The sequence below is a fragment of the Aedes aegypti genome, chromosome 1 (assembly GCF_002204515.2).
Source record: "Aedes aegypti strain LVP_AGWG chromosome 1, AaegL5.0 Primary Assembly, whole genome shotgun sequence".
NCBI lineage: Eukaryota > Metazoa > Arthropoda > Insecta > Diptera > Culicidae > Aedes > Aedes aegypti.
The window spans coordinates 141,557,993-141,577,222 of record NC_035107.1 but is presented as its reverse complement, the minus strand read 5'-3'; positions in this window follow the sequence as shown (position 1 = coordinate 141,577,222).

Sequence of the window (19,230 nt, the reverse complement as noted above, 5' to 3'; positions counted from 1 at the left end):
TCTGCCACCTTTTCAAACGATCGGCCGACAATGTCCATATCATCCGCGAAGCAAACAAATTGACTGGATCTCGTAAAAATCATACCCCGGCTGTTAAGCCCGGCTCTCCGCATAACACCTTCTTTCGCAATATTGAACAACAGGCACGAGAGTCCATCACCTTGTCGTAGTCCCCGGCGGGATCCAAACGAACTGGAGTGTTCGCCTGAAACCTTCACACAATTTTGCACACATCCCATCGTCGCCCTTATCAGTCTCGTGAGCTTCCCGGGAAAGCTTTTCGCGTCCATAATTTTCCATAGCTCTCCATACTATAGTATCTCGCCTTGAAATCGATGAAAATGTGATGCGTTGGGAGCTGGTATTCATGACATTTTTGGAGGATTTGCCGTACAGTAAAGATCTGGTCCGTGTTCGATCGGCCGTCAACGATGCCGGCTTGATAACTTCCCACGAACTCGTTTACTACAGATGACAGACGACGGAAGCTGATCTGGGACAATACTTTGTAGGCCGCATTTAGAATGGTGATCGCTCGGAAGTTCTCACAATCTAACTTGTCGCCTTTCTTGTAGATGGGGCATATCTTTTTCCTGGATTGTGCCTATCACCCGTTGCAGACAAATGGCCCGGAGGACAATTTTTATGAGTTCAGCTCCGATACCATCCTTACCAGCAGCTTTATTTTTCTTGAGCTGGAAACGACATCCTTTACCTCCCTCAAAGTGGGGCTGATTAGTTTCCATCCTTCGCAGTATTGTCGAAGGCATTTCCTCCGTTGTCTCGTTCTTCATTACCTGTGCTCTCAGTGCCATTCAGGTGTTCGTCGAAGTGCTGCTTCCACCTTTCGATCACGATGCCGTTGTGGGATGCGTTGAGCTTCTGATAGAACTTACGCGTAATTTTGAGACCGGCACAGCTGTTCCATCTCCTCGCACTCCGTCTCCTCCAGGCGGCGTTTTTTCTCCCGAAAGAGGCGGGGCTGCTGTTGCCGTCTCCGTCTATAACGTTCCACGTTCCCTTGTTGCAGCATGACCGCCCGCGCAGCATTCTTCTCCTCCAGAATCTGCCTACATTCCTCGTCGAACCAATCGTTCCGTCGATACCGTACCCGACGTTGCTCTCAGCTGCATCGTTGTTGACTCCTTTCATTGTTCTCCAGCAGTTTTCAATAGGGGCTTGATCGGACATTGGGCATTTCCTACGTTGTGTGATTTTAGGTGAAAAAAAAACAACCGTTTTTCTGGTCGTCCAGCCATGGCGAAGACTTAATAGCAACTGTTTATTGAATCATACATATCTACAGAGTGGTGTGGGTAAAATATAAGTAGAGTAATTGCACATATATACGGCTTGTACAAACAGGGCCTCATCCAGTTCACCCTCTTCCGGTAGTGCAGCCTCGAGGTGCTACGCGTACGCAGTTGCGACATGTGGTTACTTAAGCCGCTCGATGTCATACCGGGGCGGCCGTCGTTACTGTGCATTGTTAACGACGGAGAGTTTTGGGCGCAGATTGACCATCAGCAGATATGGGTCAGAGTCAATGTTAGCGCCACTATAGGTCCTGACGTCGATAATGTCGGAGAAGTGCTGTCCATTTATCAGAACGGGATCGATTTGTGATTCTGTCTGCTGTGGTGATCTTCAGGTGTATCGGTATGGAAGGCTGGAAGTAGGTGCTGGCCAACCTGAGCGTACTAGCGTTCGAGCTGCGCGTTAAATGCGTCCTTGCCATCATGAGTCCTTCTGGAGTGAGGGCTATGCACGTTTATGATGCTGAAGTTGAAGTACCAGCGTTTGAGCCTCAATTTGCACATTCTCGTACCGTTGACCCCTTCCATCACACTTCCTGCAACGCTACGATGCCGAATCCACGGTCCTCCAGCAATATGCTCCCGATGGAGTTGAGAGATTTACAGTTCCAACGAAATTCAAACACACCAACCCTCTAGATATTCGAAGGGCTATTCCCCCCCAATGTTCGGAGGACCCAAGTGCACAGTTTAATTGTAGAGTCCTTCTCTAGCATTCGGATAATGATCAATCGCCCCTGACATGGGAAGCAGACGCTGTTGTGAGCGCTCTTAACATGGTGTACAGACGCTCTAGGTTTGCAGAAGAAACACCCTCCCCCCCTTTCCTGTTAGCATACGAACAAAGTTTTGACCGAGGTTGGTACCCGTTCTTCCCTAAGTTTGCTCGTACTCCGGCCAGTACCGCGAGGAAGCAGGGATGGGAATTGTCAAGCGGGAGCTTAAGGACCACACAAAAAGAGTCTATTCCTTCAGTACGCGAGGTACCATTGGTGCGCCATGCCAGCATTTATTGAATTTTGAACTCTTTATTATTTGCACATTGCGAATGGTAAGCTTATCCCAAGCCCCATTCATTGAATCTCAATGCAACTTCGATTGTTCTGGTCAATCACGGAGTAGCAACTACGAATTGTATGGTCATCTACGCACATGCTCAAGCAATTTCATAATTTCATTTACATATTGTAACCGTTCGAAATTTACGAGTTTTCGCTAAAGCTCAGTGGCTTAAGCGCCACTCCCGGAAATTGAGAGACCAACGGTCGTTTTTAAACTTTGCCCGACTGCTTTTGAGATTTTTACCTCAGGGGACTCGTTAACGGCTTCATTAAACTACCTTGACGGACCTTCTATCTTCACGCAAAAAGTTTACCTTCAACCCACAAATACTCCTACCCCAAGACCTTAAACTTGTTCAACTCGATCTGAACCTAAATGGAGTTTGGAAGTCTGAAAGGTCAATCTACCAGAAAACGAAAGAAACGTACATAGAAAGGTGAATTTTCTTTAAGAATTGCCCAAAAACAAAAATCCTTATTGACTTTCAAAACTTCAACTACTCTTTTTTTTGCGGAAACTCATTCGGGTTGGACCTATTTACTGACGGTATCGGGAAGCTAGGGAAACAGTCATGCCCATGAAAAAGGTTTCCACGCACCTGCGCAGGATTTTTGGTGACGAAGACTCGATGACGTAGTCTGACGTATCCGGCGGCTGCCGGTGGAGGACGGTCGTCGCGTTTGATCGCTCCTTGGAGCAATGGCGGGGACGTAGCTTGTCCGCTGATGCTACTGTGATGGCGGCAGCGATGAATAGCTTGAGCTCGGGGAGTATGGCCAAATTATCGTTGCGGAGGGGGTAGGCTGGAAGGAAGGCTTCCGATTTTGGTCTTCCTCGAGAGCTGCAACGACGGCTTGTCGTGCTTCCCGGGTTTGACCACCTCTTCGGGGTCGAGGCCAACGTACCTTCGCACGGCTTTGCCTTGGGGACTCTGACCACACGCGACCCTTACCTTCGGATTTGGTCCGAACCGGCGTACGACGATTGGCCACATACGTGGATCGCGCATTCGAACTCCGTTTACACGATAATACGAATAAAAAGATTCGCGGGACCACGGTCAAAACGACCGGAAACACGTGCAATTTACTTCGGTACGTTATGGAAGGGGACTGAATAGAAAATTCATAAACGAACTACAAAACCGCGATAGCTTCTAAACTCCAGTCTAGTAGAGAACAAAATGAACGTGCTTAATCTTTAAAGAAACCTACATTAAGCAATCATATTTTTGTTTACAGTATCGCGCCAACGTATCTTTTGATGGCGATCTTAGCGCTTCTTTAGGTTCGTCAAGATGGTGTAAATGAATTACATATATTCAGATGCCATAATATAGATTTTTAATATAGGGTCTGACGGGTACATTTTACAAATGAAGTTATTATCTTGGTTCGAGTTTTCTACTGACACGATTCGAGATAGTATACAGAAAATAAAATTTCATGTTATATAACGCAGGCAAAAAAAAAACTGTCCTTCTACTGACACCAATCGTGCAGGTGACAGGTTCCAGTGCAATGAAAGCATTTTAACTCCAATTAGTCTCCTCTTCACCTAGCAAATGGAATTGCAAAACGCATTCTTCGCACAGTTGGCAAGTGAAATAAGCTTGCACAACCAATCAAATATTGGCTCATTCAAAATTGAATTATCCATTTATTCGTGGGTAGCTTCGTGCTTTACCACAATGTGCAATCACAGGCAAACATACGTAAAACCGATGCGTTTTCCACCGACCCCACTTTAACCAACCATTTAAAATTTGTTATGTTGCATATCTCTCAACCAGAGGCGCGATAATCGTTATCCTTCGTGTTTGAAGTTTCACACTGGCACCATCTGCAAGCTTTGTTGCACATACCGTATTTTATGCAGCATGACCTCCAGATGTCGAATTGGCAAATGAATATAATGATTTGTTATTCTAAGTGTTACGTCTATACGTCTGTGGTGCAATCGTCGTCCAACTTGGAATCGGCATGTGGGATGCATTCTATTCAGCTGAAATGTGTGCATACTAGTAGGAATACGAATAGTCATTTGGTGCGGTTCTGTGCTGAAAAGGATCGGCTCAGTCGGTATGCACTCATGCTAATGATGAGATAGGTTGCGAGAATTTTGTTCTAGGTTGAGCGGATTCATCGACAGCCAATACGAGATTGTGCGAGTTGTATAAGCAATCGCTACCGGGATGTCAAGCTGCGATGCATCAATCTGGAAAATAATATTAAATGGAAAATAACCCTGGCTAAGTAAAAGTGATTTATTAGTAATTAACTGATTTGATTTATCCAGTAGCCATTACATGTTTTTTTTTGGAGTTCAAACTTGAATAAGAGAGATATGTTTTTATTCATAATAGAGTACTTCAAAAAGCTCTTATGTCCTAAAATCTCCTGGGACTATACTGCCCATAACTGCATATTTGTAACATTCGACAAAAGTAGGCATTGAGTAAATGAAGTACCAAGTGTGCATTTTATGGCGCTATTCTACCTCCTTGGTGTGGCTAGCAAAAAAGATTCTCTGCAGCAAGTAGCAGTAGACCAATCGCGGCTCATAACATTTGCGATGAGTCGCAATCGCAAGCAGAAGGCGGATTCCACCTCGAACCTTGCCCTGTTGGCCGACTACAGACAAACAGGTGCCCCGAACCGCGCCCGCAATGAAGATGCCAACCCGGCAGCGTACAACAACAGATTGTTGACAAACAACCAGTTTGCCTCCCTGCCGGTGGATCAAGTCACCCAGAGGGTGAACGTTGCCCCCTGTTCACGGCGACGAAGGACATCTCGGAAATACACCCGGAGACAATCATCGAAGAGATGAAGGTGGCAGGACTGAAGCCAACGAATGTGTTTCTCATCCGACGAGGTGAGGGAGGGGCATCTGAACAACCTCTACCTGGCCCACATGGAGATGGGATCCATCACCATGGTGGGCCTGCTGAAGGTGAGAACGCTCTTCAACATCATCGGAACGAGGAACTGCCACAAGAGGCCCTGCTGTAGTGCGAAGTGCGTTAACTACGGATCGAACCGCCAACTGCGGTGAGGGCAGCATCCGTAATTGCCACAAACGAGCGGAGTTTCTGGCGATCCGTCAGCAAGCATCCTCCAAGAAGCATCCTCCAAGAAGGACGACAGCGTCAGCGCCGGCTACCTCCACCGCTGACAAAGAAGCACTTTCCAACTTCCCGCTACAAGGTGCCCAATTTGCCAACGCTTCCACCAAACCATTGGCAGGCATCCCACCAGTCAGCCTTTTCCGTTCAGCATCGCTTTGGGGCCGCCGACGCTGCTCCATCGGTGCAGAAAGCTCTCCTTTCTGGATGGGAGAATCCTGGACCCAGTGCCCCCGGCACTCCCCCCTCCGACGACGGCTCCCTGTACATAACGGAACAAATGTTGAAGCACACCAGGAACATGTTCCAACGGTTGCGAGCCTGCCGTTCCAAGTCGGAACAAATTGACACCGCCAACTCCGTGGTATTTGCATTCCTTATAAAATATGGACCGTGAGGCCATCACCAGGATCGCAAACTGGAACGCTTGTTTCCTCTGGAACAAAGCCATCGAGTTCGTCAACTTTCTCGAAGAGAAAAACAGCGACGTAGCCATCATCACGGAGACGTTCCTCAAGCCTGAGTTGAGCGTCACCATTCCTAACTATCGGCTTGTGCGGCTAGATCGGACCGGCTCTGAAGGAGGAGCAGTTGCCATTGCTTTGCACCACAACAACAACTGTTGCCTGCAGCTCAAACTCATCGAGGCCTCAGGAGTAGAAGTGCAAGCTACTGATGGCCCGATCATCATAATCGCTGCATATTTGCCAACGCAAGAGATGATGGGTCGCAACGGCTCTACGGAGAAACATCACCAAGCTAACCCGGGGGCGCGGGCAGTACATCATCACTGGCGACTTCAACGCAAAGCACGAAGCCTGGGGGAACCCCCAAAAAAACCTAAACGGAGTCATCCTGCAGCAAGGCTTGGAGAAAGGTGACTTCAACATCTTGGCCTCGGATACTCCCACCCGGTTGAGCAGATCCGGGACCCATGCCATCGACCTGTTCATCACCAACGTTGTAAACATCTCCCAACCGGTCGCCTACCAGGAACTCAGCTCGAAACACTATCCGGTGTTGGCCGAAGATGGGTTCGCGGTCAACCGGCACCTCATGACTCGGCGCAACTATCATCGTGTCAACTGTGACCAGTTCCAGCAGTGTGTCGACACCCACGTCGACTACGAGACGCGAGCATTGATGACATTGATCGGCAGCTGCAGGCCATCGAAGGGGCAATCTCCCAGGCATGTTCCGACAATCTGTCAGGTGAGCAACAATGTACCAATCGATAGGCTTACTAAAGAATTGATCCAACTTCGTAACACCACCCGTTGGCAGTACAAGCGAATTGGGCTGTCTGCCCAAAAATCCGATAATAATCGGATGAATAAAATTGTCAAAGCCAGAATGTTGGACCTCAGAAATCAATTTTTTTTCCAAAAAGATCCGCGCTCTCCCAAACTGTGCTCAGCCGTTCAGGATGCTTTTCGAAAGCATCCTGCTCGAGGAACAGTTTGGTTTCCGACGCGGTCGTGCACCAACTGTCCCGAGTCACCAACATCCTTAGACGGAACAAGTCCTTTCCCAAACCCCATGGCTCTGCTCGATGTTGAAAAAGCCTTCTACAAAGTCTGGCATGATGGCCTTTTGTTCAAGCTTTATCAGTATAATCTTACCAGCTACCTGGTCCAAAACTATCTGTCGGCGAGTACATTTCAGGTCTCGCTAAATGGAGCAATTACCGATGCGCACGACATCAACGCAGGTGTTCTCCAGGGCAGTATCCTCGGGCCCCTGCTATTCAACCTGTTCACCTCTGATATGCTTGCACTCTCAGGAGGCGGCGTGCTGTTTCTGTTCGTAGATAACACCTCCATCGTCTGCAGCGGAAGAGTGATCAGAACGCTCACGGCAAAACTCTAAAGAGGGCTGGATGTCTTGACAGAATACCTCACCAGCTGGAAGACATGTATCGTTGCGGCGAAGATCCAGGTCATCCTCTTCCCCCACTTCAAATCCCTCAGCCTTGTTCCAGCTGAGGATTATAAAATTACCCTAAACGGCACAGCGGTGGAATGGTCCAACGAGGCCGATTACCTAGGTTTGAATTTGCGACAGTTGGATATGAAGCAGTTGACCAATTGGTGAAACTACGAAGGGTGACAGTCTTCTTTCTCTTCTTGTATCGTACCCATTCACGATAATCGCCGGCTGGAAGCTTATCTACGAGGTCTTGCACCAACAACGGATTCACCAGGAGTTGCTTTAAACCTGCTGCCTCCAAATACTCGCAGTGCTGCACCACCGCTGTCCCGAAAGGAATGAAGGTCGCCATCTTGTCAGTTTTCGACGACTTTAGCTTGCGCACCTTCTCCAGATGACAATGAGTAGTTGCTCTGGACGACCATAAAGCTGCCAAAGTTTGCTAATCACTTTCGGAATGTATTTCGGAAATAGTAGCTACCCTCGAACACTTTCCAACGCTGGTCCTTTCATGCTTTCCTGAAGACGCACAAGATTTTTGAAGTCCGTGAATCAGCACGCATCGGTAGATGCCTCATACGAGCCGATAAACAGTGGCCATTCCTCCGATCTGCCGGTAAACACCAGTAGCTGCCATCTGCAACTTTGTAGGCATGCTGCACTGCTGCCGAATACTTTCTACGCTTTCTTGATTTTCTTATTATTTTCCTCCTTCTGTACTTTCTTCAAGTACTCAATGTACTGTTGCTGACCCTCGGTGGCTGGACAGGACTACTTACTCTCCTTCTCCGCTGTCGCCGTAACGCCACCACGATCGCAGTTGTATCACCTAATCATCCACTTGTGCTCTTCGAATTGCCGCAGGCCGTCATCGTCATCTCTCCAACATCCGACATTGCTTTGTAAGTTATGTCCAATGAGAATGAGCGAATTCCGTACTAGTTAGTTTTGTTATTCTTTCCTTCTCTCCGTTTGACAACACATCAACGACATTTCCTATCGTATTTGTCCGGTCGCGCATATCGTTTATCTCATTTCATTTCATCACATTTCTCCCTTCTCATTATCCTCATTATCATGTTGAGTTTGGGGTAGAGGTCGACGCAATCAACAGATGATGGATGTGTCGAAAATAAAGTACATGCTGGTGGGCGGAGCCGAACGTGACAGGGCTCGCCTAGGCACCAGCGCTACGATTGAAGTAAATGAAGTAAAAATAATACCGCTGCCTTTATTATTCGATTTTATCCAAATATTTGCTTTTAGCACCGGTTCATCGACCCTGCAACTTGTTTGATATTAAAATAAATGTCATCGGTTTTCCAGAAGTGGTGGGTGCACCCATATGGCATTAAATTCAAGATTGATTCAAAGCAATGTGGCATTACAATTTGTGTAAAATCTGAGATAGCTAAATGAACGAATCAAATCATATGAAGTGACCTTCATTTTTTATTCGAGTACAGAAACAATGTTGAAAGAATTTGATAAAAACATCGACCTACCAGCTCCACGTCAATTTGCAAAACAAAAGATCTATCGTGAAGAGGATGAGATACAGCGATAAGAACTAGAAATAATCATTCGCTGCTCGCCATGTGGGTTCGAGCGCACCAAAAATGGCACCAAAGTCCGTCCATTGGACGAAATGGTTCCACTGCACTGGGCTCTGCGTAAATGGGGATCAAATTCTGAAATCCACTTACTTTCAATATTTGATCTTTGGACGGGAGCTTAGTGTCATGGCACATGATGCCCAGACCAAAATGCATCGTTTGCTCCAATTTCACTCCTCTCTCCAATGGGACATGGGCAGAGAGGTTATACGACGGTTTGCACGTGTTCACCTATCTGGTGATGGCTATTGGAGGGGGATGTCTATTAAATGGATATGCTGTGAATGCAGCCGCTCAGGTTCGATGCAGTATGGTTAACAACGCAGAGTGATATCACGTGAATGGTAGATGGGTTTGTAGGATGAGAAACCAAAGTGCATCCAAACACCACCTTGAGCTGTTTTATAGTGTTATGCATCTACTGATAAATTGGCGTTGCCATGTCTAGGTCAATCTGATGATATTTCAAAAATACGTAATATTGTGTATAAATGTGCATCATACACTAGGGTCATGGACAAAAAGTCGAAAACAAAACGAACGAAAGGTTGAGTTGATTTGTTTGGTGGGATTTTTTCCTTTATCAAAAAAAGACTTGCGACCTTTTACCATCTTATTTGTTCTTCGATCTTTGGTCGTTTTGACTTTTTGTCTTTCGGTCTATTGTCCTTTCGACTTTTTGTCGTTCGACCTTTAAGCATAGATTCTGGCGGTTAGGACACGTACTTTTCAGAGTTTTTTTTTTTCAAGAGGGAAATCTGCAAACCAACCCCCTTAGAAGGTAACTCAGGGATGGGGATGCCGCACCAACGACAACACACTAAAACCAGCCCATGCACTGTACTTGAGCGATTCTGGTTGAATTGCTCTAGTGGTGTACAGTGAACCGGCATTAATGGGTTCATCTGCCTTTAATGAATTTATCCCATTCCGGCCTACCTCTGAGCGTTGCCTCCTTACACGTGTCGCGAACTCCTCTAGTACCTCATTGGTAGAAGCATTGAAGATCTTCCTTGATGATGAGCCCGATGGGCTATAATGCACATGGCCTCTTTAGATACCGTTTGGTATGCATTTTCTACTCCTAAGCACATTATCCTGTACGTGCTTTCTAACCGCTTTTGGTTTCTGCTCGTTCTAAGCGCTTTTGATCAGATTGGTCTTCCATACCTTAGTATGGATAGCGCCACGCTTGCCAGGAGCTTGCGTTTGCTGGCAACTAGAGCAGAGCTGTTGGACATCATCCTCGATAGCACCGCTATAGCCGTAGATGCTCTTTTACAAGCATATTCAAGCGAAACTGAGCTTGTCAACGATCATTACCCCAAGATGCCTAAGGGATCGTTTCGACTCTATGGTGCAATCAACCACTGAGATAAGCGCCCGTTGCTCGGACTTGAGGTTGTTGACCAACGCCACCTCAGTCTTGTGACGGGCCAGTCCTAGTTTCCTAGACTTCATCCATTCCTCAACTAATGAAATAGAGTGCGATGCTGTCAATTCTACTTCCTCCATCGATTCGCCATAGACCACTAGGGTGATATAATGAGCATGAGCATGAGCATTATTGACTATATTGACTATATGACTATCGCCATAGACCACTAGGGTGATATCGTCGGCGAAGCCAATGATCTTAACACCCGTCGGAAGGGGCAGCCTCAGTACGTCATCGTACAATGCATTCCATAACAGCGAGCATAGAATTGAACCTTTAGGTGCTCCCGCGGTAATTTGAACGCTTTTTTGTCCCCCTCTGTGTCACACAGTAAAATCCTACCATCAAAATAGCTTTCTAGAAGCTCACACAACTGCACCGGTACCTTGAGGCGGTGAAGTGCGTGGGCTATCGCTTTCCAGCTTGCGCTGTTGAACGCATTATTTACATCCAGAGTGAAAACCGCGCAGTAACGGATACCGCTCCTTTTATGCTCGATTACCACCTTAGCTGTATGAATGACCGACTGCATGGCGTCCAGAGTAGATTAACCTTTTCTTAATCCAAACTGGTTGTTGGCCTGTGCGCACCTTCCGTAAACGGTACTAGCCAGCTGAGGATCAACCTCTCCAATGACTTGCCCGTCATATCTAGTGGACAGATAGGTCTATACGCCGACGGGGCACCTGGTGGTTTCCCCGCCTTTGGTGGTAGCACCAATTTCTGTCGCTTCCATACATCCGGGAAGATTCCTTGATCTATGCAGCGTTGCATCGTGATTCTGAACATGTCCGGATCCGCATTCACTGCCGCTTTTGGAAGGCAACATTTGGAATACCATTTGCCAGCTCTTCGTTCGTCACCCTCGCCACTTCATCTCCTTCATCTGTCACATACGGCGCTGGGGGCCATGGGCTTGTGGAATGATGCGAGAAGAGTACATCGATTATCGATCGCAGCAACTCGGGCGACTTCTCTTGGGGCGCAATGGCACCTTTGGTCTTAGCCATTACCACTCTGTAGGCGTCACCCCACGGACTCGGATTGGCACTCTGACATAGACTATCAAAGAATGCGTTTCCGACTCTTGATTTCCTCTCTGAAATCTAACTGTGTGTGCGCGTTGCAATCTTCGTCTTGCCCGAAGGCAGATTGCTCGAAAATTTGCAATTGATTCGCGCCAAGAGTACACCGGCGGCCTGTTCTCTATAGGAGGGGCTTTTCTCGGCATGGACGCATCACATTCTCGTGATATCACAGCAGCTAGCTCTTCACCGTTTAGGTCCAGAGTGTTCCGTTTGTGCCTGAGGGCTTCAGTGAATACTTCGCCGAATCGGTTGATGATCGCTATGAGTATAACTGTCATCAACGCTCCGGTTCATGGTACCTAAAAGGTTAGGACTGCGAAACGTCGATTCTGCACCATTTCTGCGGAAGATACTCACTGTACCCACATTTTCCTGCTCTACATTTAATGCGGCCAGGGATCCGAACAATAGTTGGCCTCTTTGGTTGATGCAACGGTTACCCACTCCCATGCCTTTAAAGCTATCACTGCTGGCTGCTGTTTAGCTATTTCGACTATCATCCTGTCGATCATCTGGGAAAATTCTTCAAGCGACCACCTTGGGGTAGAGCACGCCGTTGATTTTTGCTATGGCAAAACCATCATTTGAGATAGAGACTACTTCTTGGATTGGGTATCGTCATGTCGTCTCTATAGCTGCTAGTTGGTGAGACCTATCCGCCACCCAGTTCCCGTTGTTGGCTGGTATGCATCACAGTGGTTTAAATTAACTGTGTTACTTCCGTTTTGGCTGCTTTGATACTCCGCTTGTGCCCGGACATTTGTGTCCGCCCGTTAAGTGTCCGTTGTTTGCTCTGTCGACACATATAAGGCACTTAGCATATACGCTTACAATCGCTTGCCCTGTGGCCTTCAGTGCCGCATTTTCTGCACATCTTACTTCTATCGGGATCATTGCAATCCCAAGACTTATGGCCCTACCCGAAAGACTTGAAGCAAACTTTAGGAGGCTGTTGTATTCTTAGCCGGCAAACTGACCAGCTTACCTTGAGTATGCCCAAGTTCTTTGCTTTGTTGGCCTCTGCAACCGGCTGCCTGATTGCCTTAACCTGGGTGTCCTACGGACCCTTTCTAAGGTGGATGGCCTTACTGGCTACGTCGATGTCACACTGCATTTTGAGGACAGCCGAGACCTCCGCTGCATCGGTGACCTCTTCCAGATTTTTGCACTGGAGAGTCGCTTTTGCAGTCAGGCATCAACCTCCTCGCCAAATACTTCTTGTGCCAGTTGCTTATAAACTGCACTCTTTTGATTGACGTCCTTCTTCAGGACTAGGATAGTTTCACCAATTCTAGTCCGGCTTATGCTCCATACATATTCGCCCAATGGCATTAACTTCTCCGTGCTTCGCATCGCCTTCAGTACTTCGGCGTATTTCGCTTCCTCCGTTTCAATAATGAGGACCTTGCCTAAATTTCTAGGTTTCGCTGTTTTTGGTTTAGCATTCTCCTTGGGCTCCGTTTTCGGTTTCCTATTTTCTTTCTGTTTTCCGACTCGTATCCACGGGTTGCTGTTGCCTTGCGCCGTTGCCTCTTTTTCTTGACTTTCTTGGCCGTAGGCTTGGTGTTGGCCTCTCCACTGTTGCAATGTTCTCTTGATCGTGGAGCTTGACTCGTGCCAGCTTTTACGCTCTGCAGGACAGTAATATGATGTTAAAAAATGCTTAATATAGTTTCACCAAATTAGGATGATAGTATCTTTCTAACAGGGAGCACCTAGGCATTAGAATAAAATTTGAAATCAACTAGTTGGACTTCTACCGACAAATTGTTGCGTTCCTGCAGGGATATGGGTCCCTAGTATGGGAAAATGCACGTAGGAAGATGCTTTAAACCGTACAAATAAATGTCTGAAAATGATTCTTAAATTACATAGTTCATCCAACTACCCTCATCATCGACTGTCCGTGATCGGGCAAAAACAGAAAAAAAAATCCAGGTATATTACCAGATTGATATTAATGGGAATTTCCCCTCATCATTTGAATTACTTGGAAAAAATCAGGTTCAATTAGTTAGGAATTGTTGAAAAGAAGTTTGCAAAACCCATTGAAATAAATCATAAAGTAATAGTAAGCCTATGTTTTGGGAAAGTTCTAGTTGAAAAACCTAAAATAAGTTCGAATTGAATCTCAAAATAATTCCTGGAGAAAAATTCAACCAGGTGTCAAACTGCCATTGCCATAAATCAACTGTACTTCATAGTGATATTTAATATTGCATTGATTCTGCGTGCAGTTTCGGTTCTGTTAAGTTCAACTGAAACTATTGATCCCGCACAACACCTACAACCAACCATTTAACCTTCAGCGCGGAGCTCTTGTCCAAATGATTAACCCCAACAGGTACGACCGGTTTGCATATTCCAATCGAAAATAAACTATCAAATTAGTGTATCTATGAATGCCAATCAAAATTGCAGTTAATTTCAATGGAGTAAACGCACCGCACCATTCCTGTTATGAATCGAGTTCCCACGAAAAATTGTCCCAAATAAACTGGATTTCTGATGGCATTATCGCGGAATTCCTCCCGACCAGTCGGTGCAAAACCGTATTGCGTCAGCTTGATTGGCTCCATCGCAACTGGTTAAATATCCAAAAATAGCGCCCCCAACTTTGGACCAAATCGACGCACTCAGCGAGCCACCATCGGTTGGTTTATCGGGTTGGAGGTGTTACGGTGTTGTTATGATGAAAATAAACGTGTATATGTATAGGATCAAAGGCGTCAACATTGGGGGGCAAATCGCATTTGTCAAAAATTTCCAGACGATCAAAATATCTGCGCTCTCGAAATCCAAACGTTCGACCTTTGCCACGTTGCAGACGGCTTACATGCTCGTATCTGCGTCCTGTGTGCCATGGTGACCACGCTTCCAATGCATATCTGAAACGTATTGCGAGAATACTTTTTAACAAAAGTTGCCTTAATCCATCTAACTTGATTGTGGGGGTTGTGGTTCTTGTACCACACGTCATCCCCTTCCATCAGATTGTCAATATCTTCTGTATTTTTCGGAATATTTCCGCTTCGGTGTTTAGTGTTAACATCATCATATGGGGGTGGTAGGTTAAGATGTTTCTTGTAATGATTTCTTGGATCTATTAAATCTAAAACAGTCTTTGGGTTATATGAAAATATCCTCTCCGATGGAAAATGTCCATCTTTTGTCAAATTGTTGTTTCTAAAATTAAACAGAAACAAATTTATCTGGTCTTCCAAGTCCGAACCCGAAATTTCAGGATCCATTAGGAATCTCTTGATGACTTCCTTCATCATTCTAACCAATCTTTCAACCTGACCGTTACTGGTGGGATTATACGGTGGGCTTTTCATTACTTTTATCCCTTGCCTCTCTAAGAAATCAACAAAGTTTCGGGAGTTGAAAGGAGGACCATTGTCCGAAACCAAAACATCTGGTAAACCAAAACGTGCGAAATAGGCGACCAATTTCTTTAAAACTTTGTTGCAATCCGTACCATGGGTCATCAGTTCAACTTCAATCCATTTGGAAAAGCAATCCACAACCAAAAGGTAGGTGCGATGTTCAAAAAAGAAAAAAACAATGTGGATTCTACTGAAGTGCCGCGTTGTTGGAGTCCATTGGGACGATTCCTTAGATTTATGAGTTATTGTCATGCTATTACATGCATCGCATTCAGCCACATGTTTTTCTATTTCTGAACCAATACACAGCATTTATTGCTAACTGCTTCATTTTAATCACACCAGAGTGATTTGCATGTAACTGCCTCAAAATTTTGGCATGGAATATCCTCGGGACAACTACTCTGTCCAAAAAAGAAGACAATCGTCCACTAACTCTAAATATAAATAATTTGAAAAAATGTCTGTGAATTGCTTTTTACTCTTTCTGACCAGCCATTAAGCATACAATATATCACTTTTTGAAGGTATTCATCCTCTTTTGTAGCGTCAGCGATTAATTTGGAATCGATTGGAATTTCTTTGCTGAAGTTTATGCTTTTTATAACGTATGTGTCTAAATCTTCGGGAACATCTTGTTTCAAAGGAAATCTCGAACAGAAATCTGCATTCCCTAATTTGTGTGAGGGCCTATAAATAATGCCAAAACCGTAAATCGCCAAATCCAAAACAAAGCGTTGCAGTCTTGTCACATAAATTGAATTTCTACCCTCTTTACCGACAATTCCCACCAAGGGTTTGTGATCTATATAAACAATGGAATGTTGACCATAAAGAAATTTGTGAAATTTCTTTATGGTGCATACTAATGCTAAAGCCTCGAAATGTAAAATGGGATATTTCTTTTGGGCTGAATTCTTTCTCATCTACAACATGAGCGATTAACCCTCCAAGACCGTAGCTAAAGGCATCTGATATTACTACTATGGGTTTCTTAGGATCATAGAATTCTAAAAAGTTCGTGTCAATCAGCAATTTTTTGCTTTCCAAAAATGCTTTTTGACATTTTTCAAATTGTACAAAAGGTACAGTTTCGAGGATAAATTTGGTATGAATTTGTGATAGTAATTCAACAATCCAAGGAATGATTTAAGTTCTGACTTGTTTTTCGGGGCATTTGCCTTCTCTATCGTTGATATTTTGTCCGCAAAAGGCCTAAGCCCTTGATCGCTAATAATATGCCCCAAATGTGTAAGTTCCGTAACAAAAAAATTGCATTATTCATAATTTACTTTTATGTTTGCATTTGCTAAACGTTCCAATACCAACAAAAGCTTATTTTTACATTCCTACGTAGTCTTTCCAGTTATCAAAGCATCATCAAGGTAGCATGATACGTTTTCAATCCCTTCTAGAATCTTATCCATTACCTGTTGAAAACTAGAAGCGCATGAAGATGCACCTTGAGGTAGCCTATTATACTCATATAACCCTTTCATCGTATTAATCACCTTGGACCTTTCCGTCAATTCTAATTATGTGTATACACCTTCTAAGTCAAGTGCGCAAAATACTCTACAACCTGCCAAGTAAGCAAAAATATCTTGAGAAGTAGGCAAAGGATAAGTATTCGGTACAATGGCTTTATTAATCGAAACTTTGCAATCTATTACCAATCTGATTTCTCCAATTTTCTTCATCACGATTAAGATTGGTGAAGCCCATTCACTAGTATCAATTGGCGTAATGACCTGTTCTTTCGCTTATTTGTCTAAATAGAGCGCTGCATATGACGAGCCTAACCTCACTTATTTGACAGCTGCTGGTCCTGCTGTTTACATTTCGGACTTAGTCGTTTTTTCCATCATTTTTTCATCTTCGCATTTCTATCACCAGCATGCTGATGGTGACGATTTTCCACGGTAGGAAGATAGAATAATACGATCCGTGGGTATCTGCAGTGGATTTGACCTCTCCTCGCAACTAACTTTCACGAAATTAAGAATGATTCGAAAAAAGTACTAAGTCCAAACTGTAAACAACTGGACCAGTATCTGTCAAAATTGATGCGTGACGTCACAGTGCAGTGGAGTATACGCTGAAACTTTGTCCTTTAATCTACAGGGAACGTCATAAGCCTTCTTAAATATCGGAGTTTCATCCCGCATTACAAGCTCTGCTTTGAATCCCTTTATAGGTGTTGAAAAAGGTGTTTTTTTAAAAAAACATTTCCGTATCTACTTTTTAATTCATCAATGGCCGATTCACCTGAGTTGTGAACTGTCTCCAATTTGAGTAAAACATGTCTAGCCAAGTTCGGCCAAAAAGCGGGTAAAAATCATTTTCACAATCAAGTACTCAAAGTTGCATTAGCGCTTCTTTGCCATTAAATTTTACCGAAACTGTAGCCTCCCCTTCAATTTTAAGTCTGATTCCATGGCTCGTTATAATTTCGTAAAGGGTTGTCGAACTTCGAAAGATATCGCTTTTTGCTTATGACTGACACAGACGCGCCACAGTCAACCTCCATTTCTAGGCCCTTGCCTTCAATATCTACTTGCACTAAACATGGATTGCTAATCTTATTGATGGATGACACATACATACATTGTAGATTACCTTCGCCACTATTCTCGTCATCATCGTCGTCTTTGGTTCGCATTCGCTCCAGCAGCTCAGTAATATGCCTATCCGCTGACGGTCCTGGCCTATACGAGTCGACAAGGTTTAATGTGTCACGATTCAAGTTTTTCAATTTAAAGCATTTTTTACGGATGTGGCCTCCGATTCCGCAAAAATTGCATATCATTTGGGAATAGTCGGGTCGCTGCCATTGCCGGTGTCCTCCAGAACGTCCATCTTGTGGGAAACTGCCAGTTTCACCTCCACGTCTTCTTTTATAGGATTGCTGAATCTTCCTTGGAGATTTGAAACCTAATCAACTTTTAACCGGTCCTCTATTGTTACTGTCTTTCACCCTATTCCCAAAACCTTGATATTTCCTTGAATAATTATAAACTTGAGCTATCCTAGACGCTGTTATTCCCTGTATCTTATTTGGCCTGTTATGTACCGTAGCCACCATAGTTGGATGCCCTATATGTGGTTGGTCAGTTGTTCCAGCATTAGCCCTCGCTACCTCCCATGTTGCAATCAACTTTTCAGCATTTGCCAAAGTCAACTTTTCTTCACTCAAAAGTCTTTGAGTCCAATCATTGAATGATGTACCCCTACGGTAGGGTTCGAGAGAAAATGCCACGCTAGTGCTCATTGTTTAGTAAAACAAAATTAAAAATTTCACACGAAAACCATATAAAACACAATTTGAACAATCAGCAAACAAATTGATTCGATAATAATATTCAAGCAATAGGCAAATAAATTAATTAAATGATAAATTCGTATGGCATTAATATTATGTGAAATAAATAAAACAGTTGAATAATGAAAAATACAATAAAATAATTAGAATTAAACCCAAAAAAGAAAATAAAAATGAGCAAACAATGCACATTGGTCCCAAAGCCATGTCTAGGAAGACAAAAATGATTGTGCCTAAACCGTCAATTTTAGATATATGGTGTCTTTGGCAAAGTTTCTCCATATTTTTCAGACATTTTTTTCTGAGATGTGAAATTAGGGTGGCCCACATGGTTTACGAGATCAGCACATAAACTTTTATGCTGACGCATTTAGGACTACACAATGTTCTACAATGTTTTAGAACAACCGATTTGGAGCAACTTTGCCGAAGAACCTAAATTTCTATCTCCTATGGTTCGCGAGTTATGATTTTTTTTAACAAAAGAAGTTAGGGTGGTACTGAAAAATCGGTTTTTTATTGATAACTTTTTATACGATACCGTAATTTCGGGTGAAATTGATCATTTTTCACGGTTTTTCTAGTCTGTTTTCTATAATGTTAACAATCCCAAACAACTAAATGCAGGAAAACAAGTACGAAGGTGAGCCTCATCGACTTATGTTCCGAAATTTTCTAACAAATGTCATTTTAGTATCAACAAATACCTCTAAAATAAAAAAACAGAGGATCTCATTTCGGGGTGAAATTGATCACTTGTCAATGGCATTATTGTTAGTTTCCAAAACAACTCCATATGATAAATTTGAGCACCCTGAATCCGACTATGCTTGTAAAATTCTTAACAATGCAATATTTATATAAATGACGAATAGTTATATTTCAAGAATTACGCTGAAAACGCCTAAATGTATGCAATTTCCTAAAGAATTCAATGATATCT